The sequence below is a fragment of the Gavialis gangeticus genome, unplaced genomic scaffold (genome assembly GCF_001723915.1).
Source record: "Gavialis gangeticus isolate Ggan-Ray unplaced genomic scaffold, GavGan_comp1, whole genome shotgun sequence".
Taxonomy (NCBI): Eukaryota; Metazoa; Chordata; order Crocodylia; family Gavialidae; genus Gavialis; species Gavialis gangeticus.
The window spans coordinates 734773-743216 of record NW_017729018.1 but is presented as its reverse complement, the minus strand read 5'-3'; positions in this window follow the sequence as shown (position 1 = coordinate 743216).

Sequence of the window (8444 nt, the reverse complement as noted above, 5' to 3'; positions counted from 1 at the left end):
CAGTGTTTTGTTACTCCCTGTAGCAGAATGCCACCTCTGTCTCTCTCCAAAAACTCTGCTCTGTGACAATTTTGTTAACATGGTCCCTGCAGAGGGCAGCCATCCCATCTCTTTAGGTAACCTGAGTTGGATACATTCCTGAGGGAGAGGGGAAACCTGCTCCCTCTGCCTACATGACTGGCATCACATACCTGGGTGAGGGGCTTGGGGTCTCTATTGTTCTAAGCCATGCCAGTCTACCTGGCAACCAGTGATGCATTTCAGATTGGGTGCCTGGCAGCCAACAGGTGCTGGCCTCCATTGGACCAGGTAAATGAGGTCATAAGAGCTATATAAGTTAAGGACTGCCCAGAAGGAGGGGCAGTAGCCATGATGAAAACTGAGAGAGAGGAAAGCTGGACCATCTGAAACTTACTCTTTGAAACTCATGATCAAGGAACTGCCTGCCTCCAGAGGGAATCTCCACCTGCCTCTGGATGATACTTGTGAGTACACTACTGGAAATCTAACTAGAAATATAGCTTGCAGTAACTCAGATGTGTGATCAAAGGCTACCCAGCCATGCCAGTTTTCTCTATGGGATTTCTCTGATATTGCTCTACCCTGTACCCTATTCCAGAACTACTCCTTGTAACCACTAAAGTTCTCCTTTTACCTAGCATGGGGAATTTATTGGGAGTGGGTCTAGATTATGCCTTGGGGTCCCCTTGGTTCAGCTGACTAAGGGAGACCACTATTTGTGCTTCAGACTGAGGGAATTACCCCAAATTCTTGAAGTGAGTTGAGTACCCTACACGGCTACAAGGCCTGTGTTTCCCAGGGGGCACAGAGCCAGGATCACTCCAAACCCTGGTGATAGCGGTGTTACCCCCAAGCTAGCGGGTGTGCTCCAGGAAGTGGGTCGGCCAGACCTGAGGCGCCTCCAGGGAGGCTCTGAAAGTTGGTCGGGCGCAGTAAGGTGGGTGGCTCAGCGCAGGGGCACCCTCTGCTGGCCCGCCACACCCTCCTAGTGAGAAAGATCTTCCTTACCTAACCTAAACTTCCCATGCTGCAACTTGAAACCATTGCTCCTTGTTCTGTCATCTGCCACCACTGAGACAGTCTAACTCCATCCTCTTTGAAACCACCCTTCAGGTAGTTAAAAGATGCAATGAAATCCCCTCACGGTCTTATATACTCCAAATAAGCCCAGTTCCCTCACCCTCTCCTCACAAGTCATGTGCCCAAGCCACCTAACCATTTATTTGTCCTCCGCTAGACTCTCCAATTTGTATACATCAGTGCCGAATAAAGGGAAATAATAAACACATTAAGTGTGGGCCAATGTTTAGGCACGCTAGCAAAGCTGATATATGCCACTTGCTGTGAGCGCACTGAAGATATGTTCTGTCATCTGCCACCACTGAGACTGCCACTACTCCATCCTCCTTGAAAGCACCCTTCAGGTAGTTGAAGGCTGCTATTAAAACTCCTCTCAGCCTTCTCTTCTCTAGACTTAATGAGCATTTATAAACATACATTTTCATGCCCAGATATGCTGGAGATCTGGCACATCGATTAATTAAATCTGGCAGATTCGATTAATTAAATCTGCCTTGCAAAGGAGCTGATGTGTATAGTGCTGCGTGGCTTGCAGTTGTGTAAGTGGAGAAATGTGCGTCAGGGTAAAGAAAATGGCAGTGGTGCACTTTTAAACTAAAACACCTTCTATGTGTTTTAGTTAAAAAAACAGACTGCCACCATTTTCACTGCTCTGACACACATTTCACCACTTATTCAACTGTAACTGGTGCTTCCATGTGTAAAAAAACCCCATTCCCTCAGCCTCCCTCAGAAGTCATGTGCCCTAACCCACTAGCCATTTTTGTTGCCCTCCACTGGCCTCTCTCCAATTTTTCCACATCCTTTCTATAGTATAGAGTCCAAAACTGGACACAGTACTCCAGATGTGCCCTCACCAGTGCAGAATAGAGGAGGATAATCACTTTTGCTGAATAGAGGGGGATAATCACTTCTGCTGGCAACACTCCTACCAATGCAGCCCAATAGGCTGTTAGCCTTCTTGGCAACAAGGGCACACTGTTGGCTCATATTAAGTTTATTGTCCACTGTAACCCCCAGACCCTTTTCTGCAGAGCTGCTGCCCAGCCAGTTAGCCCCCAGTCTGTAGCAGTGCATGGGATTGTTCTGACCTAAGTGCAGGACTTTGCACTTACCCTTGTTGAACCTCATGAGATGTCTTTTGGTCCAACACTCCAATTTGTCTTGGTGTCTCTGAATCCTAACCCTACCCTCCAGCATACCTACATCTTCCCCCAGCTTGGTGTCATCTGCAAAGTTGCTGAGGGTGCACTCTATGCCATCTTGTAGGTTGTTGTTGAAGATATTGAACAAGACCGGCTCCAGGACTTACCCCTGGGGCACTCCACTTGAGACCAGCCATGAACTAGACATTAAGCCATTGACTACTACCCTCTTCACCTGAAGATCCAGCCAGTTTTCTATCCACCTTACAGTCCATTCATCCAACTCATCCTTCCTTAAGTTGTGTGTGAGAATGTTGTAAGAGATCATATCAAAAGCCTTCCAAAGGTCAAAGTATATCATGTCCCCTGCTCTCCCCACATCCAGTCACCTTGTCATAGAAGACAGTCAGGTTGGTCAGGTATGATTGTCCTTGGTGTATCTATGCTGACTGTTCCTAATCACTTTCTTTTCCTCCAAGTGCTTAAAAATGGATTCCTTGCAGATCTGCTGCATTATTTATGCCACAACTGAAAAGAGGCTGACCAGTCTGTAGTTCCCTGGATCCTTTTTTTTCACTTTCTTGAATATAGGCACTATATTTGCCCTTTTCCAATCATCCAGGACCTCTCCTAATCACCATGAGTTTTGAGAGATGATGGCCAGCAGCTCTGTGATCATGTCAGCCAACTCCCTCAGCACCCTCGGGTGCATCACACCTTGCCCCATGGACTTGTATATCTTCAGCCTTTCTAAATAGTCCCTAACCTGTTCTTTTGCCACAGATAGCTTCTCACCTTCTCCCCAGACTGTGCTGCCAGGTGCAGTAGTCTGGGAGCTGACCTTGCCTGTGAAGACTGAAGTGAAAAAGGCATTCAGCTCTTCATCCTTTTCTGCGTCCACTGTCACTAGGCTCCTCCCCCATTCAGTAAGGGACCCACACTTTCCCTGATCTTCCTTTTGTTACTGACATACTTGTAGAAACCCTTCTTGTTACCCTTCACACCCCTTGCTAGCTGCAACTCCAATTGAGCTGTGGCCTTCCTGACTTCCTCCCTGCATGCCCGAGCAATACTTTTATACTCCTCCCTGGTTGTTTGTCCATGGTTCCACTTCTTATAAGCTTTGTTCTTATGATTTAGCTTACTGAAGGGTTCTCTGCTAACCCAAGCTGGTATTCTGCTGTTCCTGGATGTGTAGCTCTATGTACATGGTCAACTATATGTGATTATGGAGGCACACAGACTGAACATGCATAGTACCAGCCTTATTTAGTGGACTCTCACATGTTCAAATGGAGTCAGTCAGAACCCAGCACTCTCACTACAGTACCAGAAAATGGCCTGGGACATGTGGTCCAGAACCATGCATTCTAACCACAGAACCGGAACAGGATGCATGTGTCCCCCTTCTTTGCGCCCTTAGCTCAATGGCTAGTGCATTCATCTGAATTGCTTGAGCTCAATGGTGTTGGGTCCCACTCACCCAGAGAGGGTGTGAATCAAGGCCTCTTTCACTTCCCAGTATAGCACTGTAATTCTTAAGTGCAGAATGCTACTATTAACTCAGTAACTGGTTTTTAAACTTATTAGATTTGTATATAGGCCTGCCCCATAACTCTAGATTTCATTATACAATGAACTTTGAAGGAGGGTGGTTTTGTCTCATAGCTTTGCAGCTGCCCCTTTGTAAATTCAGAGGTGACCCCAAACTTCAGTTTAGAACATTTGCATTCTAGGGAAGTGTCGACTCTGACAGGTATCTGACTGGGTAGGTATATTCCTTCTCACTTGAGCATCTTTTCCTCATGTTTGCCTAAAGGCCCAGCTTTAAGAGGAGGGCTAGAGGGTACTGTGCACAATGACACAGTTTGGTGGTTACAGCACTTTGCTGGAAAACAGGAGATGTAGATTCAAACCCTCTCTAGGTGAAGGATCTAGAATCTGTTTCCTGCTCCCTCAGCAATTGCTCCAATCCTTAAGAAGTTTTGCTAATTAGACTTCCTCCCCCACACATATCTGGGCAACCCAGTTCACTGATAAGAGGACATAGAACCTAAAAGCTATTTAAGTGCCTGTGGCAGGGCACTAAGGTGCCTGCTACTTTTGGAGCAGTAATAAAGGAGCCCAGGTGTAGGTTGCTGGGGCAACTGGAGGGAGCCAGTGACCCACACCTGTTAGTGGTCAGCTGACCAGAAGGGGCAGGGCCTGGTTCCTATATAAATTCCAGGCCTGAGGTCAGGAGGAAGTCTCCTGCCAGCAGCCAAGGAGGAGGGGAGAGCCCAGACTGCAGGTACAGCCTGAGATTTGGGGAATGATGGAGCACCCCCGGTGTGGCAGGAATAATGTTGGAGCCGGATGCCTAAGATTTACACTTATACAATGGGGAACTCCTTACTCGAGAGCACGGAGGCAGAAAGGGATCTTGGAGTCATTATTGACTCCAAGATGAACATGGGCCGACAATGCGAGGTCATGGTTGGCAGGGCTAACCGGACCTTGTCGTGCATCCACAGGTGCATCTCGAGTAGAGCCAAGGAGGTGATCCTCCCCCTCTACGCGACACTGGTCAGGCCACAGCTGGAGTATTGTGTCCAGTTCTGTGCGCCCCATTTCAAGAGGGATGTGGACAACATGGAGAGGGTCCAGAGGAGGGCCACCCGCATGATCCGGGGACAACAGGGCAGACCCTACAGTGAGAGACTGCGGGACCTGAACCTATTCAGCCTCCACAAGAGAAGGCTGAGGGGGGACCTGGTGACCGTCTATAAACTCACTAGGGGGGACCAGAAGGGTTTGGGGGAGACGCTGTTTCCCCTAGCGCCCGCTGGCATAACAAGGAGTAATGGGCACAAGTTGATGGAGAGGAGGTATAGATTGGACATCCGCAAAAACTACTTCACAGTTAGGGCGGCTAGGAGCTGGAACCAACTTCCAAGGGAAGTGGTGCTGGCCCCTACCCTGGGGGTCTTTAAGAAGAGGCTGGATGCCTACCTGGCTGGACTCGTTTGAGTCCCATTTCTCTTTTTGGGGTTTTTTGTTGTTCTCCCGCCCTGGCGGGGGGTCGGGCTAGAAGATCTACTAGGTCCCTTCCGACCCTTAATCTATGAATCTATGAATCTATGATTTATGTTATAGCTCGGGGCTTGTGTTTTGTTTGCTGTTGTGACCGGAGGTTTGGTTGAGGCTATAAGGGGATGGAGGAGGCCTCATAGGGAGTCCATGGCAGCGTGGGAACCTGGGCGTCAGAGAAGGCACAGCACTGGGGGTGTGCTGACCCCAAGCCCCAGAGAAGGGGGCAGAAAGACCAAAGAATGTCAGTTACATCAGTGAGGCTTGGGGCATGGTAAAGGGGTGGTTGGAACCACGCATAGCCCATAAGGCTGGGGTGTACAGAAACAGGGCCAGTGTACAGGATGAAAACTGTTTCCAGGGGGATGAAGAGGCAGCCTCCCTATTATATATATTTGACATCAAAGACTTGGTGGGCAAGAATTGAAGGTGCTTTGTAGACTGACTGGACATGGTAAGGGACGTCAGGGGCAATCATGGCGACCCCTGGGACGCCATCCCGTCACGGTGCCTTTTAGGCATGTAAAGGTGAAAAGGGATTTAGCACTTCATTTGGGTCACTCCCCCAAAGCATTTAGAGTGCTCACTGATTTTTCCACACAACCAAGGCTAAGGACATGCTTTCTTTTGTACCACCAGTTTCTTATTGATATTTAGCCTGCCTCCACCAGTAGTGCAGTCCTTAGCTAAAGAAGTGCATGTCTTAGCTAGCTTGCTGAAAAGTATGTTTGTGTTTCATCATTCAAGTGGAATTGCAGAAGCCTCCACCATGAATAGCACAGGAACTCCCATATGACAAAGCTCTGGTATATCTATCCTGTTTAGATGGATAACTCCTACCTAGATGATTTTATCTACCATCACTATAGTTGTGATGGCATTTTCTTGGTACACAGCCCCTCTTGAATTGACACTGAGAAGTGTTTAACATGTGGGGAGAAGTGGGCATCCTGGAGGAGAGGGACAGGCTGCTACTAGATCTAAACAGGTTACAGGGGTGGGCAGATAAGAACAAGATGGGATTCAATACTGACAAGCGCAAGGTACTGTACCTAGGGAGGAAGGACCAACAGCATACCTACAGGCTGGGGAACTCCCTTCTAGTTGGTACAGAGGCAGAGAGGGATCTTGGTGTCACTATTGATGCCAAGATGAACATGGGCTGCCAATGTGGGGACGTGGTCAGGAAGGCTAACTGCATCTTGTCATGCATCCACAGATGCATCACGAGCAGATCCAAGGAGGTGATCCTCCCCCTCTATGCAACACTGGTCAGGCCACAGCTGAAGTACTGTGTCCAGTTCTGGGCACCGCACTTCAGGAGGGATGTGGACAATGTGGAGAGGGTCCAGAGGAGGGCCACTCGCATGATCAGGGGCAGCAGGGCAGGCCCTACGAGTGGAGGCTACAGGACCTGAACCTGTTCAGCCTCCACAGGAGAAGGTTGAGAGGGGGTCTGGTGGCTGTCTACAAACTGGCCAAGGGGGACCAGCAGGCTATGGGAGAGTCCCTGTTCCCTCGAGCACTACTGGGATTAATGAGGAATAACAGCCACAAGTTGCTAGGGAGCAGGTTCAGGCTAGACATCAGGAGGCACTACTTCACTGACAGGGCGGCTAGGAGCTGGAACCGACTTCCAAGGGAAGTGGTGGTCACTCCTACCCTGGGGGTCTTCAAAAGGAGGCTTGATAATCACCTAGCCAGGGTCATTTGACCCCAGCATCCTTCCTGCCCATGGCAGGAGGTCGGGCTTGATGATCTGCTCAGGTCCCTTCTGACCCTACCAACTATGAAACATTATTATGCAGAGGCTGCAGCCAGTATTCTCAGGGAATGTCCCTGCAAGCACTGGCCGATCGCTGCAGCTGCTCTTAGAAGCAACCACTGCCACTCCCAGAAGCAACTACAGTGATCAGCTGCAGCAATCAGCTATTGCGGGATCAGATGTAAGTCTATCTGTGCCTAAGCTTTTTGCTGTCTTTTTCCATAAAATCACAGAAGTTAGAGCAAGCAGAAACTCGTAAGTCATGAAGCCCTTTGCCTCAATTCAGTTTTATCCCAGGCTCTCTTCCTACAAGTGTGTTATCTAATCACCTTGTGGCATGTTTCCATTTAAGATGTCATAGCAGCTTCCACTGGTATTTGTTCCACTTCCTTAACTGGACATACTGGTAGAAAGATGTCTTCATATCTAATCTAAACTTGCCTTTCTTTAGGGTAAAGCCATTACTTCTTGTAGTGGAAGCCCTATTTCTTGAGTCATTCACACCAAGGCCAGACAAGAAGCTTGGTCTTTTGGAAAAGATTCTGTTTTGGTTCCTGGACAATGGACAAGGCAATCTAACAGAGATTTTCTCACTTATTTTTCAGCTGGTTCAAGGATGTGATGCATTAAACCAGAAATATAAGATTTTTCAATGTTTTATATTGTTTTCTCTCAGGAAAATGCAGTCTTTCCCATTTCTTTCCTTCATTGAACTTTAGTAAGTAAGCTCATTCACTTGTAAGTACACTTACAGTTGGAAAGGATAGACTGATTTGATTTATACTGAAGTATTTACAAAACAGAATATGCTTCAGAATAACAACACTTTTGTAGCACCTTCCTAAAGTTACTATAAAGATGCAAGCTTCCACTCATAGATTACTTGACCATTGCATTTCCTAACTTTTCAACTCAAACTACTTTATAAAGAGGGTCAAACGTTACAATCATCTTTTTACGGATGAGAAAGCAGAGGCACAGGAATGTGAAGCATCTTTCCACAGACACATGGAAAGGTAGCAGCAGGGCCCGGAATTAAATAAACATCTTTTGAATGTTGATGAAAGTACCCTATATATTTAACCACACTCCCATCCATCAGGGGTTGCAGAAACATACCCCTGAATATTAAAAGAGGGCACAAATTAAAGTTGGAACTTGAAGTAAATGATTATTCATTTGGAACCTACAAAGGCATCAATTATGCACCCAAACTTTTCTATTCCTTTTCTAACAGATACCAAAAATGGATACTGCAATTTAAGTTAGCTCTAATACAAAATGTTCTCACACTGGTCATAGGCTTTTATATCAGTTACATCAGTAGACTGACACATGGCTATCAGTAGTTGGGTTGTAGCCAT